This window comes from Peromyscus leucopus, chromosome 12 (genome assembly GCF_004664715.2).
Source record: "Peromyscus leucopus breed LL Stock chromosome 12, UCI_PerLeu_2.1, whole genome shotgun sequence".
Taxonomy (NCBI): domain Eukaryota; kingdom Metazoa; phylum Chordata; class Mammalia; order Rodentia; family Cricetidae; genus Peromyscus; species Peromyscus leucopus.
In genome coordinates, this window is record NC_051073.1 from 8,852,460 (window position 1) to 8,868,277 (window position 15,818).

At 46.8% G+C, this 15,818-nt stretch overlaps 1 protein-coding gene and 1 long non-coding RNA gene across 2 annotated transcripts in view; one reads left to right on the plus strand and one right to left on the minus strand.

Moving 5' to 3' along the window:
* Tiam1 (TIAM Rac1 associated GEF 1) overlaps positions 1-15,818 on the plus strand; it is a 379,222-nt gene that overhangs the window by 211,369 nt on the left and 152,035 nt on the right.
* LOC119088782 lies at positions 12,054-14,938 on the minus strand. Its single transcript, XR_005092509.1, has 4 exons — positions 14,118-14,938; positions 13,856-13,978; positions 13,145-13,371; positions 12,054-12,409 (listed from the first exon to the last, which is right to left on the minus strand). It is a non-coding gene; the product is annotated as an uncharacterized LOC119088782 (long non-coding RNA).

Below are 15,818 nucleotides of genomic sequence, written 5' to 3' on the forward strand. Positions count from 1 at the left end.
ATTTCTACCATTTTCCTAGTGCATATTTATGCAAATCAATATTTCCATAGATGCCTTGTTCAGAGTTACTATTGCTATGATGAAACGCCATAACCCAAAACAAGTTTGCAAGGCAAGAGTTTATTTGGCATATATTTTCAGATTGTAGTCCATCATTGAAGGGAGTCAGGACAGGAACTCAAGCAGAACAGAAACAGGAGGCGGGAGCTGAGGCAGAGGCCATGGAGGGGTGCTACTTACTGGCTTGCTCCTCGGGCTTGCTCAGCCTGCTTTCATACAGAACCCAGGACCACTAGCCCAGGGCTGAGCCCTCCCACATCAATCACTCATTCAGAAAATGCCTTACAGGCCTGCCAACAACCTGACCTTATGGAGGCATTTTCTCAGCTGAGGCTCCCTCTTCTCTGTTGACTCTTGTTTTTGTTAGGCTGACACAAAACCAGCCAGCAGACTCCCGGACTATAACTCGATGTTAACAGCCTATGTCTAAAGAAATTTAATTATTTTAAAAAGCTCTGACCATTATAGATATCACCATGCCCCTATTTCCATTAGTTTCACCGCGGGGAGCTAATCGTGCCCGGTGAAGGTTGAGGAGAAGAACACCGAGTTGTAGTTTTAATCGGCTTTCCAGGTGGAAACACCATTCTTGGTTTATCATAGTTGCATGCTCTCCCTGGTGTTACCGTGTGCTTCTTTGAAAGCAGCTGGACCTCACACTTGATGGCTGTGTTATTTTCAATCTTCAACCTGACCCAGTCCTGTATCACCTGGGAAGGGGGACTCCATGAGGGACTGTCTGGGTCAGATTGGCCTGTGGATGTCTGGGGGGGTTGTCTTGATTATGTTAATTCACATAGGGGAGACCCATACTGAGTGGGCAGCACTATCCCTAGGTTTGGGTCCTGAACTCTGTAAGAGTGGGGAAAGTGAGCTGAGCACAAGGGTGAACACAGTGTTCTCTCTTGTCTGTGGATGTGATGTGCTGCTTCCGGCTTCCACTGCTCGATGGAGCATGTGTTAATCAGAGTTTCTCCAGAGGAACAGAACTGGTAGAGCACACACACACACACACACACACACACACACACACACACACACACACACACGGTTGAGATTAAAAGGGGATTTGTTAGTCTATCTTACAGGATGTGGTCCTGGTGGTCCAAAAATGACTGTCTCACCATGGAAAGGCCCAGAATCCTCCAGTAGTTCAATCCATGAGGCTGAATGTTTCAGCAATCCCAATCTGGTGCTGGAGTCCTGGAGGATTCCTGGGGAGCTGGTGCTGGTCTTCAGCCTGCCTTGGAATCCTGAAGTTTGATTTAATACTGGCTGCAGCAAATGGATGGATGAACGTGCCAGCAAGAGCAAGGGCAAGCAGGCAAAAAGCAAAGCTTCCTTCTTCCATGTCTTTTCATCTGAGCGGCACCAGAAGGTGACACCCAGATTTATGGTGAGTCTCTTGGCTTCAAATAATCTGAGTAAGGCCAGGTGGTGGCGGCAGCAGCACACACCTTTAGTTCCAGCACTGTGAGTTTGAAGCCAGCCTGGTCTACAAAGCGAGTTCCAGGAGAGCCAGTTATACAGAGAAACCCTGTCTCAAGAAAAAAGAAAACAAAAAACAAATGTGATTAAGAAAATCTATCACAGATGAAGAAAATTCATCATAGACGCTAGCCAGAAGTTTTCCTGTGTCCATGGTCAGGATAAATCTCTTTCACCCACCGGTCCCGCAGCCAGCTGCTCGGACCCAAATAAACACATGGAGGCTTATATTAATTACGAACTGTATGGCCTAATAGCTCAGGCTTCTTGCTAGCCAGCTCTTACATCTTAAATTAACTCATTTCTATAAATCTATACTTTGCCATGTGGCTTGTGGCTTACCGGTATCTTTACATCTTGCTTCTCCTGGCGACGGCTAGCAGCGTTATTTTTCTCCCTGCCTTTCTCCTTCCTCCCTCTCTAGTTGGAATGTCCTGCCTAACCTTGTTCTGCCTCACCATTGGCCAAACAGCTTCATTTATCGACCAAGCAGGGCGCGTGTTTATCTTAACTATCTGTAGGACAAGCTTTGTGTCGATCACACGTACTTGAGAAGAGGGTGAAAGCCACGCAGTCCTGCTTGTTCTAAGTGGAGGAATATCTGTGCCGATAGCTTTACATCTAATTCTAGAAGGTCTCCTGGGCACACCGTTCTCAGAATCCCTGTACTGGGTCCAGTCCCAAGGTTTATGCAAAATGCTAAGGTTAGCCGGGCTGCGCCACCCCTACCCTTTAGGATGAACTTGGACATCCTAAAGATCGTGCTATGGGAAAACTGATTTTTCTCCTGAGCACTGAGACCCTTCGGGTATTTAGAAAATAAACTGAGTGGGTTTGGGACAACCGTGCCAAAAGGGATAGAACAGAAACCAGGCATTATATTTCTATATGTGTGTAGACTGGGTTGAGTTGAAAAACGCGGCCCGTGGAGGAGAGGCACTCTGCTGGTTTTGCTCTGTGTTTGAGCCCGTATGGAAAGTTTTAAGCAGTGTAAAGAAGTGCGTTATTTCTCCTGGCGCTTTAGCTGGTCCAGGTCCCGTTTCTTTCGGATAAACAGGGTCAGAGTTCAGTGGTCCTGCTTCATCTTTGTGGCTTGATCTCAGGACACCTCTAGGTTCAGTGAGCCTAAGTCCTAGTATCTCGAAATCTTCACTTACTAGTCAGACTTCTCCACAGCTAGGGATCTGTGTGGGCACTTCTGCTACAATTCATCTCTTCGCCTGTGGGAAATAGTAATATCCTGCGATGCTGTTGGCAAGCGTAAACTAGCTTGTGTATTAATCGTTGGTCCGCGTGGTAACTGCACTGTTCCCCCGTGGGTTAGACACTCAGAGTTGGGGAGAATGGTGAGTTTGCCCATTCTGGACCCACAGCCCAGTGGATAACCAGCAGGGCATGTAGTTCCTTGTTTCAGCAGCGGTCTGCCTCATTTCTTTTAATGTAGTCTGTTTCGGTCTGGAGTTTTTGTATAGATTGTTGTCCCTGCACATCATAAATGACATTAAAAGAAAAATCTGTCTTGCCTTTCTCTAGATTGTGAACCGACATTCTGTTCACCTACAAATGTTGCAAATGGTGACTCTGGAACCCAGATGGGAGCTTCCCTAAAAGCTCAGAGTACTACTCAGACTCCAGATCTGTCATTAGAGTAAATGCGGTGGGAAAAAAAAATACAGGCGAGCAGGGTGATTTTTCTCTTGGGAGTGCTTCTTGTAGCGATTGCATTCATCTTTAGAGAAGGCAGCTTACCCAATGTTCCTGATTGTCAAATGTACTCAGGACAAACATGTGTCTCCAATAAAGGTGCTCACATTCACGTTCTTTGGAGAATTTAGGTTTGCGCTTGCTTCATCTCGGTAAATAATGAACGGGGCATACCATGCATGTCAACGTTCTTTTCACATAGGGCAGGTGAATAGCTGCTACAATTTAGGCATTAGAGGTGACATCGCTTTGAAAAGATCGCTTGGCCATCTCCAGTGAGGCTGTGTGAGACCTTTGTCAAAAATTGTTCCTCCTGATGCCCACCTGCATCACGCCCACCTGCATCACGCCCACCTGCATCACGCCCTTCCTCCTTCCTCATCGATGCTACACAAGGGTCTGAACACCTTCCCTTAAGAAGACATGCAGTTGCTACTGCCAGGCACAGCCCTGAAGGAGGTCTGAGCTTAGGAAATCTGGGGGCTTAGGTTGGAATTCTGCTCGGCTGCTTCAACTCGGCAGTGTGGTTCTCTGAGCTCCGGGTTGTAAAGTGGCACTGTCTGTAGCCACAGACGGAGTGAACACCTTCACTGTTCCGCTACACATAGGCAGACTGATAGGGCTTAAATTTCATTCTTTTTTTTTTGTTTTTGTTTTTGTTTTTGTTTTTTCGAGACAGGGTTTCTCTGTGTAGCTTTGCGCCTGTCCTGGAACTCACTCTGTAGCCCAGGCTGGCCTCAAACTCACAGAGATCCGCCTGCCTCTGCCTCCCAAGTGCTGGGATTAAAGGCGTGCGCCGCCGCCGCCACCACCGCCCGGCCTTAAATTTCATTCTTTTTGGAATACCTGCATGCATGCACATACATAGACACACATGCACACACAGAGGCACATGCATGAATGTACACACACATACATACACCCCTTCTCCAAGAAAAATCCCTTGTATTAAAAAAGGAACGGAAACCTTTGGTTTTTCAGTAGAAGTGTTTTGTGAAGGGGCAGCGTTATCATTTTGAGGGAACCAGGACTCTCGTTTTTAACCTTCCTGTAGTTTTCAAGGCTCTGAGATGACAGACTGTGTAATATAGTCTAATAATAATCAACCTTTATTGCTGTTTGCACTCCAGCTCCAGAATCGTGTGTAACTCATAGCTCACCTGGGAGGGTGTAAGTATTATTAAAAAGCTTGTTTACAGATGAGAAACTGGAGTTTAATATGGTTAAGTAGCTAACCTAATCATTGTCTGGCCTCAGAGCTGGCATTCTGAGCCAAGCTCCCACCCCCTGAAGGGTAGAGAGGTGCCCCTGGAGACAGATATTCTGGAGAAAGGGGTGGGGGGTGTCTTTTCCTCACTGCCCACCCTTTCCTTCTCCATGCTTCCCAGGCATTCTGCTAGACCCCAGGATGGTATAAAATGAAGGGAGGTACTTTGAATTTTTTGTTTTTTAAGACCAGGGTGTGAGGTGGTCTTTAGAAATGTATATTTCATCAAGGATGAGAGTTTGCTCTTTAGACCACAGTCCCTGGACCTTGGTGGCCAGATTTGAAATGATGTGTCCTTAATAAGCTTACAGCCTGAGTCTTTCTCTGACTTGAACAATAAATTTTTTTAGTAATAATATTGTCTCCAAAGTTGAATCTGCTCCCTTCTGAGTATGGTCTAGGGCCCCTTCCCTCCTCCCTCCCTCCCTCCCTCCCTCCCTCCCTCCCTCCCTCCCTCCCTCCCTCCCTCTCCCTCCTCCCCTCCCCTCCCTCCTGTGTCAATTCCTTTTGCGTTAGCAGTTGGGACATTATTTCTCTCTCTCTCTCTCTCTCTCTCTCTCTCTCTCTCTCTCTCTCTCTCTCTCTCTCTTCTCTCTTTGTTTTTCGAGACAGGGTTTCTCTGTGTAGTTTTGCGACTTTCCTGGAACTCGCTTTGGAGACCAGGCTGGCCTCGAACTCACAGAGATCCGCCTGCCTCTGCCTCCCGAGTGCTGGGATTAAAGGCGTGCACCACCACGCCCGGCTGGGACATTATTCTCTTACCTGTGAGAAAGTGCTTTCCGATGGTGGGGAGACACTGGCAGACGACTGGAGTGTGTCCCCTTTGTTCTGGATGGGGCTCCCTGGCCCCCCATTATTTACAGCTTTGGAGGGCAGTGCAGGTGCTGTTGACCTGTCAGGACAAGTTGGCTTTGTATTTCTTCTTCAGAAAGGTTGGAACGCAGCCCTTCCTCCCTCAGAGGCTCGAATGGCACTCCTCATGAGCTAAGTGTAACTATATCAAAAACGCAAATCATGCTTGGCTGCAGAAATAAACATTTTGACATCCTGTTTCACACACATTTCCTCCATGACTGTTGCCCGTGCCACCCATGTCCCCACATCATGCATTGTGTAGTTTTTCCCTAACAAGACTGCATTTCTAACTTGTCCAATTTGTCATTCGACTGCAGTGACATTTATAGCAGAGAATGCCATCGCCAGGGTTTCGTTAGAGGCTGGTTAGCGCCTGATTTCTAAAATGCAGTGGCAGTCTGGGCTTTCAGGAACTGAGTGTGTCCACGGTTAAGTTTAAGATTTCTTTTTGGGGTTGGGTTTAGCTCAGTGGTAGAGCGCTTGCCTAGCAAGCACAAAGCCCTGGGTTCGGTCCTCAGCTCCAGAAAAATTAAAAAAAAAAAAAAAAGATTTCTTTGGAACCTTTTGGATGGCTTGTGGTAGCTTACAGGTTTTTGTAACCGGAAGCAGTGTTGTGACAGGTGGGCTGACCCCTGTGGCATCAAACCCTGGAGTTCAGTGGCTTCATATACTCCCGGCGTCACTCAGAGCTTGTTTCGGAAGCCAATACTGTTGGAAGCAGGAGGAGTTGAGGGTGGGTGGTTCACCCTGTCTCCACGTGATCATTCAGGGGTCCGTATGGCTGGGCTTAACTCCGAGTCCTTCCCTAGCTTTTCTGAGTTCTGTGAGCAGAGAGACCTAGAGGGAATTAGCGGAGTACCCGGAAGCTCTAGAGGAGGTAACAGGTTGGATTGGAAGTAGCCAATTTAGCCACGGTCACGTTCTCTTGGCTATAATTCTGGCAGTGGCTCCTGGGTCTCTGGGACTGGGCTGAGATGCCTTCATTCCCTCACTTCCCCAGGTGAAAGGTGAAAGGCTTAGGGTCACTGCCACTGGAGGGTATCGGAACTTAATCCAGAGCTTTCCAAAGGTGCGGCGTCTTTCAACTGGGAAGACCTCAGCAGTAATTAACTTCACCGGGCAGTGAGGACTTGATGGAATTTCCAAAATTCGTTATGAGGATTCTGTAGAAGGGAAGGGGGAAGTTTGGAGGTTTTGGTTTTCTATTTTTTCAAATGCTGCTTGGGGACATTTCTGCTTTGCCTGATGATGTGTTCATGACCTGCTCAGAGCTTTGGTATGGATGTCTGCCTGTGCACACTGGATTCCAGCTGTGACCCTGCCTGGGATCTGCAGATTGTTCCTGGAGACCCACATAAACTGAGATTGCCTGCCATGCACCCTGTACCTCTAATTGCCCTGAGTTTTATGGCGTTTGTGGCTGGAAGGCCACTTCTTCCTTCATCATTTGAGAAGTGCTCTGGAGTTTACTTCAGAAAGACCACAGCCAGATGTTCCTGCTTAGAAGGAAAATCCCGGCTACCTGATTTTTCCCCCCTCAGCTCGGTAAATTCTGAAGCTTCTCATCTTTTTTTTTTTTTTTAAAAGATTTATTTATTATGTATACAGTGTTCTGCCTGACATATCAGGCAGAAAGGCACCAGATCTCATTACAGATGTTGTGAGACACATGGGTGCTGGAATTGAACTCAGGACCTCTGGAAGAGCAGCTAGTGCTCTTAACCTCTGAGCCATCTCTCCAGCCCCCGAAGCTTCTCATCTTTGAGGTAATCTTGGTAAGAAGTTGAAACTTTTGAGTCTGTGGAGCATCAGTTAATTCTGAGTCAGAGCTTTTCTCTGTCCTGAAGGCTGTACTGGGGGGCTCTGGAGCTCTCTTCCTGTGGGTTCTTATGGTTGCTACATTCCCGCTTGCCACTCCCACTTTGGATTATTGAATCTCTTTGTCCTTGACTCCAGCAGCAGGTGGGCCTCTGCCTCCTTGTGTTGGGTTTATAGTAAGATGTCACAGCAGATAACCAAGCTTGTTAAGTTGAGAATCTGGCTCTTGGCACCAACAGAGAGGTGTTCAAAGCCCATCTGACGTTTGCTGGCCTTTGGTGGCCGGCTTTGTCTGACCTCAGTGGTGGCACACGTTCCTGTCGTCTGTCCCTCCTCACACACCTTGCAGCTCTTCCCTGACCACACGATCATGATGACAGATGTCAAATCATCCTGCATAAGAACAATTGAGTGTTACTGTGTGCTGCCTTCTCTTGTGGAATAGTGGAACACTGGACATTCCCAAGACCGAGCCACTATATTACAAGATAACTATTAAATATTCTAGATAATAAGCCTTATTTGTATTTAATTACAAATTAATTAATATATGTTATATATATATAACATATATGTTGTGTCGCACAGAAATTGTTAAGTTATAAATAGTATATGAAAGGCAGAGGCATAGAAAACATGTTAAGCATTAAACCTTCCCAAACTCTGGCAGGGTAACAGCTTTATATGTTATGTGTGAATAAGGAAACTGAAGCAGAGGCTGGATAACTTACCTAGAGTCCTATTGCTGGTGTGTGTGTGTGTGTGTGTGTGTGTGTGTGTGTGTGTGTGTGTGTGCGCACATGTGTATAAGTGTGCAACTAACCCTTGTACATGCTGCCCTGTAGGAACTTGGCTATCCTCCTGTTGCTTCCTCTCCCTATTCTTTTTATTTTCGTTTGGAGAACCCTCATTCTGATTCCCCAGTCCGGCTGAGCCTTGATCTTCCTGTAGCCACCTTAACTTTCCTCTGAACGGGACAGAGTCCAAGCTCCTAGCTGAGTTCCCTCACTACGTAGCCTGCCCTGGAGGTGTTTCCACCAAAGAAAGCTCTCTCCTCCCGCTGCACTTGTGTGGCCCAAGGAAACAGCCAGGGTCAGATGATCGGGGAACTTTTGTTAAACACTACAGGAATTGGTCAGAAGAGCATGCCTGTTAGATAACCAAACCAAGACCCTCCTGGTACTGCCCCTGACTCTCGGGGGAGATATGGAATTAAAACCCACAGGAGTCCATGGCCAATACCACCCAGAATGCACTGGATCTCATATAATCTGTCAAACTAAGCATGGCTGGCCCTGGTTAGTACTTGGCTGGAATTAGAACTCATAAGAAATTTGACCAAGGTTGGTTTCTGACCTACTGAGGGCGCTCAGAGGCAGGAGGAGTTTCTGGGCTTTTTGGGTACTCAGAGTGTTGACAGCTGTCATGGGAGTGGCTTGGCATGAAAAGACAGCATTCGGCCCCAAATTTACACTGATTTGCTAAAAGAGGAGGCAGATATTCTGATGAGGACAAGAAGAGCTCATGAGGACTTGTAGCTTAAGGGCCACATGTTCTTTCTAATGTGAGCTATTATTTAATCATTTCTCATATATCATAGAGTCACTAGCTCAGAGATATCTCATACAGATTATCCACATCTGTACCTGTGTCTGCACATACAATACAGTAAATAGTCATTTAAAAATTCTGCTCTTGGGGCCATTGAAATGGCTTAATGAGTCCAGGCACTTGTCACCAATTCTGATGATCCGAATTTCATCAGAACACACTTGGTGGAAGGAGAGAATCACCTTTGACACGCTGTGCTCTGACCTCTGACCTCCACATGCATGCTGTGGTACAAGTGGTTTCCCTCCACCTCATACACAAATAAGTAAATATGATTAAGACGTTTAAGGCCAGGCATAGTGGCACATCTCTTTAATTCCAAGCACCAGAAGGCAGACACAGGCAGAGCTCTGTGAGTGAGTTTGAGGCCAGTGTGGTCCACCGCGTGAGTCCCAGGCCAGCTAGAGCTACCTTGTTTCAAACACATAGAACATCTTAGTTTGAATTCACAGCACCCTTAGAAAAAAGTTGGCACCGTAGTAAAAGCAATTCTCTTTCCACCACATCATTGCAGAGTAAGTGGCCCTCCACTCTCAGACATTGGTATTGTTTCTTTTCCTACAATGATAGTCTTCTGCATAACACCGCATAGGGACCCAGATCATGGGACTAATTTGGTGCATCTAGTCATCCACCCCTTCTCATACCCCTTGAGGTTTGTTGTCTGTCCTTAGTACAGCCTACCCAGTTTCCAGCTGATAACTGTGTCTATCCATTTAAGTCTTTACATTCACCCTGGCTCTTCAGTGCGTTCTGGAGTCTCATGATCTTGACACTGGAAAACCCCAGGCCAGTCTCGTTGTGGAGCCCCTTTGATTTAGTATCGTTGGATGTTTTCACATTACTCAGTTCAGGTTCTGCACCACGGGCAGACGTGTTATTCCCAAGGATATGCATGATCTTGTGTCTTCTGAGAGTGGCTGATTTTGACATGTCTCACAGGTGGTGATGTGTGCTCATCTGCGTCAAATGGTTAAGACGATACCTGTAGCTTTCTTCCTTGGAAGTTATGCTCTTCTTCCTTGTAAGACTTTTGTAATTTTGAAATGATGTAGATTCTACATTATGAGATTTCAGTTTGACTTTTATCAGCATAGACTCATGGCTTCCTAAAACCGTCGTTTAAATGGGCCTCCCCAACTCCATGTGTTGAACACATAGGTCTCGAAGTCATAGAATGTTGATGGTATTTGGAGATGGGGTGCCTTGTTGTTTCTGAGCCAATGTGTGACTGAACACCCTGGGAGAAGGGCATGGCAGAACAGAGCTGCTCACCTTGTTGAGGGCAGGAAGCAGAGGACAGAGGGATGGAGAGAAAATACATCCTGCTGAGGCTCAATCCCAGTGACCTTCCAACAGGCTCAACCTCCTCATGTTTCTTTCACTTCCCAGAAATGCTGTAAAACTGTGCACCGTTCATTAATTCATGGATGAAGTCAGAGCTCCAGGATCTAGGCATTTCTCAGGGCCTCACCTCTGGACACCTTGCGAGCCTTTCAGAGACACTTCATACGCAAACCAACCAGTTATAACTAGTGATAGTGTCTGTCCTGATGAGATAGTATTTATCTTGATAGTGAAATCATCCTTGACTTGAGCTATGGGAATTCTTTCCCAGGATTCCCCTCTTGCATTGTGCTCATTCTTCTTTTGACAGCCTTGGACATTTCCCGGTGTGGGCGCTTTTGACAGCCTTGGACATCTCCCAGTGTGAGCACTTTCGACAGCTTGGAAATTTCCCGGTGTGGCGCTTTTGACAGCCTTGGACATTTCCCCATACAAGCCACCTCTGTGGGTGGGGAGGACCTTCCGCATTCTGCCTAACATGACTTATTTTTATTTTATTTGTTTTGAGACAGGGTCTCCCTCTTGCTCTCCTGCCTCATCCTCCCCAACATTGCGATTACAGTTCTGTGTCATCATGGCTGGCTTACCAGACTTTAAAAAAGTCTAGTTTATGGCTATATTGGGATCACTCGACCATGGGCATTTGAAGGGGAGGTTTTATAAGGAGTTTAGTTTTGTTCCTAAATTAAGAAACAATGAAGTGAGGGCCGATGAGGATGTGTCAGCTGGCGAGGAAGGGCAGCTCCGAGCCTCCAGGTGCATTCTTAGACATGCTATTAAAAGACCCAGGAGGAGTTCAGTCATGTCAGAACCCAGCTCTGCAGATGTCGTAATGGCTCTTTCCCTACACAAGTTGGTGTTGATAAAATCTCTGAGGAGATGCAAGGGCAGGTTTTTGAGGAGGCACATGACTAAGAGAAGGGCCAAACCCGAACCCCGTGGAGGGGCCGCTGTGAGAGGACCAGACAGGCTGTTTCATATCTCACCCCAGCTCCTGTAAAGGCGGGACAGAGCTGAGAAGTGGCTTTGGTTTTGGTTGATGTTCGTGGTCCTCCTCATCCCAGTCTTCGTCCATCTGCTGCCCAGTGCCGGGAGTTCGGTGATAGCTACGCTTGAACCAAAGCTTGTCTGTTGTCACCTAATAATGTTCTTTCTGATTTATTCCACTTTGCCACACTAAAAATAACCCACCCAAACTTTTGGTTCTATATTTTTATGTATGCCCACACATACATATATATTTAAAGATTTTTGTCTTTAATTTTTAATTATGTGAACATGTGCATGTCTCTTTGTAAGCATGTACACGTGAGTGCACATCCTTGCAGAGTCCAGAAGAGGACTTTGAATCCCCTGGAACTGGAGTGGCAGGTGGTTGGGAGCCGGGCCCCTGACATGGGTGCTGGGAACTGTACTCAGGTCCGCTTCAAGGGCAGTATGTGGTCTTAACTGCTGAGCCATCTTTCAGCATGGTGTTCTGAGGCTTTCTCCAGTTCCCAGCCGCAGTCCCAATCACTTTATTCATCGCTTATTATTATACTGTATGCGTGCAGTTTTGTACTTTTTTTTTATTAACTTTCTATAATCTTACTTGCACGTGTGGTGCTTACGCGTCTCTATGCTGCTTTCTGGCGTGCTGCAGTGTCTCCCTCCTCAGCCTTCCGCTTCCAGACTCCCTCTCCTTTCCACCTACTTCCTGCCTGGCCACTACTTCCTGCTGTCACTGCCATCAGTGTTTTATTTATATAGAATGATATCCACAGCACCATGGATCTACATTTAAACCTGAAAAATTGCTTATAGATAAAGTGTACCTAACAGAGATCAATTTAGTGAAGGGATGATCCCACCGGACACTTCCTGTTGTATATTTTAATGAGGCAAAATATTTAAAATTCTACCCTTAATTTTGTGAAAACAAATCTTTATTTCAAACACACACTTGTGCATTCGCACATATATAGCATAGTGGCCAGACACTCCTCTGAGACAGGATTGGCGTAGACTTAAGAACTGAGGCCATGACAGGAATCGAAGACCGCGATCTGGCATCAGGATTTACAAGGGAATGAAAAGTTCTGTGCTTCGAGCTTTCCATCACCGCAGCCCCATGGTAAACTGTGCACCCCGTCTTTGAATAAGCTGTCACGTTTGCCGTTGGCCTGTGGTCCTTGTCAGGGCTGCATTGAACTGAATTCGGGTCCCAGTTTTGAGACTAGAGGGATTGAATTTTAAAGGACAGTTTGTCCTGATGACATTCTGGAAATAGAACATTTGGGAGTTTAAAATTAGGGTTTAATCAGTGTTCCCTGCTTTCCTCCTTTCTTCACGTTTTGAACCCAGAGCCTCAGGCATGCTAAGCCTGTATTCTACCTCTGGAGTAACCCTGCTACTTGATCCTGATTTCCTGTTTTCTTTCCCCTCCCCAAGACAGGGTTTCTCCGTGTAGTTTTGGTGCCTGTCCTAGAACTCGCTTTGTAGACCAGGCTGGCCTTGAACTCACAGAGATCCGCCTGCCTCTGCCTCCCGAGTGCTGGGATGAAAGGTGTGCGCCCCACTGCCTGACCTGATCCTGATTTCTTGTGATGTCAGCTTCTGAGATGATTTGTTTACTTACTTTTGATGGGCTTTTTGTTTTTGTCTTGTTTTTTCAGACAGTGTCTGACTTTGTAGCCCAGGCTGGCCTGTAATTCAACAATGATCGTCCCCTGCCTCTGCCTTCTGACTACTGGAGTTATAGGTGTGAGCCACCATGTCTAGCCTAAGCTTCTCAGAGCGTATTGTTTACTGGCCGTCCTTTTGTCCCTTGCCCATCCCTTCAGTTTTCACTCACTGACCTTTTCTTATACCTTGAGCTTGGGGTTAGTCTGGAGCTTCTAAGAAAGCGCGAAGAGGACCTTTTCTTAGCCGCAGGAGTGAATGCGGTGTGTGAACGTATGCGTGGCTTTCGAAGCCACACAGAGGCTGTGTCTGAGCAGCCAATCAGGGTCCTACCTGCACTGCTGTTGGACAGCAGGTCCTGGGCCGAGGTGCAGGTCCCGGGCCGAGGTGCGGGTCCCGGGCCGAGGTGCGGGTCCCGGGCCGAGCTGCGGGTCCCGGGCCGAGGTGCGGGTCCCGGGCGGAGGTGGGGTCCTGCGCGGAGGTGCGGGTCCTGGGCGGAGCTCCATCTCCACTTCCTCTTTCATTTGCTTCCTATTGTGTCGTCGTCGTCAATTGTTTTCCTAAAAGTTGCTTTTTTAGAATTATTTTTTTCATTTCTTTTTTTTCCTTTTTGTTTGTTTTTTCAAGATAGGGTTTCCTGTGTAGCCCTGGCTGTCCTGGAACTCACTTGGTAGCCCAGGCTGGCCTCAAACTCACAGAGATCCACCTGCCTCTGCTCAAGTGCTGGGATTAAAGGTGTGTGTGCCATCACTGCCTGGCAGAGCTATCATTTTTAAAGACATGGCAATAAATCATTCATCACAGTGAAGACATTGATGCCTCTGTAATTCAGGAGGGTCAAGCCCAGAAGTTACTAGAAGTTGAAGATGGGATAGTACTACAAAACAGTTTCCAAGTATTTGACCCCTTAGATAATGGTAATACTCGAGATGACTAGATTATGTGGACAATATAATCACTGAATCCTGTTCCTATCTTCCTAGCCCCATACTGCATCTAGATCAAAGGAACAGGCAATTGCTGTTTATTTTGCATTTCATTTACCTAAACTAGAGCTCCCATCTGGTTCTATTTTTATGTAACACAGTCCTGACAGTGTCCCTATACAGATCTGTATACAATGTCCGTCCGTATTCAGTAACCTTGCTGTGGTCCACAACTACGGGGCTGCATAGTAAAATATAGAAAAAAAGAGAAATGAAAACCAGAGTTTTAAATTGCACTAGGTTTCTACCTTGCCCCCCAAATGTCCCCCAATTCCAATTGTCTCTCTCAGTACCCCCCCCCCCCCCGTTCCCATACCCACCTATCCCTAGTCCACTTTGGTTGAGAACCCTGGAAGGCGTGTCCTTTTCAGAAAAGAAATGGATCAGGAGTGGATTTTGGGGGGAGGCCTGGGAGAAGAGGAGGGAGGGGAAACTGAGGTCAGGATGTAATGTATGAGAAAGAATAAAACAAACAAACAAACAAACAAATAAACAAAAAGCCCCAGAGTTTTTTGAGGTATAATTTTAAGTTCTGCTCTATTGATCTGGCTCCTGTAAACTAGGTGCCTGTGTAAACACACCATGGGCTCCCAGGCCTGGACTCAGACAGTCTGGGTCTTTCCAGATTGACCCATGACAATAATCCTGCCTGCGTTGGAGATAGTATCTGACCCCCTCTCTCCTCACCTCTAAGCAGGGTACTTGTATCTATGTTAGAGTTGGTACCTGGCTCCCCCTCTCCTCACCTCTAAGCAGGGTACTTGTATCTATGTTAGAGTTGGTACCTGGCTCCCCCTCTCCTCTCCTCTAAGCAGGGTACTTGTGTCTGTGTCAGAGTTGGTGAATGGCCCCCTCTCCCCAAGTACACGTTTCCTGCATAATGGCAGGAGTTGTTTGTGATTGTTAACCGGAAGTGAGGAGATCCTGTCCTTTTACTTGACATTACTTTGAAATCCCCATTCAGGTCCAGCCTCCTATCCCTTCATACCTGGCTGGGGCAGGGGAATGCCTACAAAGAGCCTGATTTTGGATGTTGGCTTTTCTGAGTCAGCTTGGCAGCAAATCCTTTTGACCAGTGGTTTCACCCAACCTGAGCTACCTGGAATTTGATTTTGTCCCTTAAAAGTGTGAGGCCGGCTGGGCGGTGGTGACATACGCCTTTAATCTCAGCACTCTGGAGGCAGAGCCAGGCGGATCTCTCTGAGTTCGAGGCCAGCCTGGTCTATAGAGCGAGTTCCAGGACAGGCACCAAAACTACACAGAGAAAATCTGTCTCAAAAAACCAACCAAATAAACAAAAAAAAGTTTGAGGCTTAAGATATAAATACTACAAATCTGCATTAAATTTTCATTTGTTAATTTATTCATTCATCCATTCATTTTTGGTGTGTGTGTGTGTGTGTGTGTGTGTGTGTGTGTGTGTGTGTGTGTTTACGCACCCCACATGTTACGCACTCCACAGGTCACCTGGAGCTGGAGTTGCTGACAGTTGTGAGTCACTTAACTCAGGAGCTGGGCTCTGAAATGAGGCGGAAGAGCAACAATTCCTTGTAAACCCTGAGCCATCTCTCTAGCTCCTTTCCCGCCAAGTGCTTGGGCAATGATATATGGCACGGGCTGTATTCTTTCCAAGGTACTACAGTTTCGATCAACCATCCAGAGCTACAGGCAACCATGATTTTTCTAAAATGACGTAAAGATGTAAATACCTGAGAGCTGGCGTCTCCCCTTACCGAGCAGCATGGCTGGGTTGTCGTCACTGGTCATTGTGGAGGCCACTGCTTACCCTGTACGCGTTAGACCTCTGTCTTCGCACTCCTTGTCTGGGAGTCTTATGTGTTCAGTGCCACAAGGAAGGAGGGTCTGTGAATTCAGGTATGAATTCCCCAGAGCACTTTCATACTTGTTTTAAAGCCTTGAGATTCTGCTGCTTGATGATATCAGGGTTTAAGGAAAAACTGGTTTCCCTCTTCAGCGACCAGTGACTTCCAGGCTCAGGCTGTGTCCAGTGTGGTTTTCCA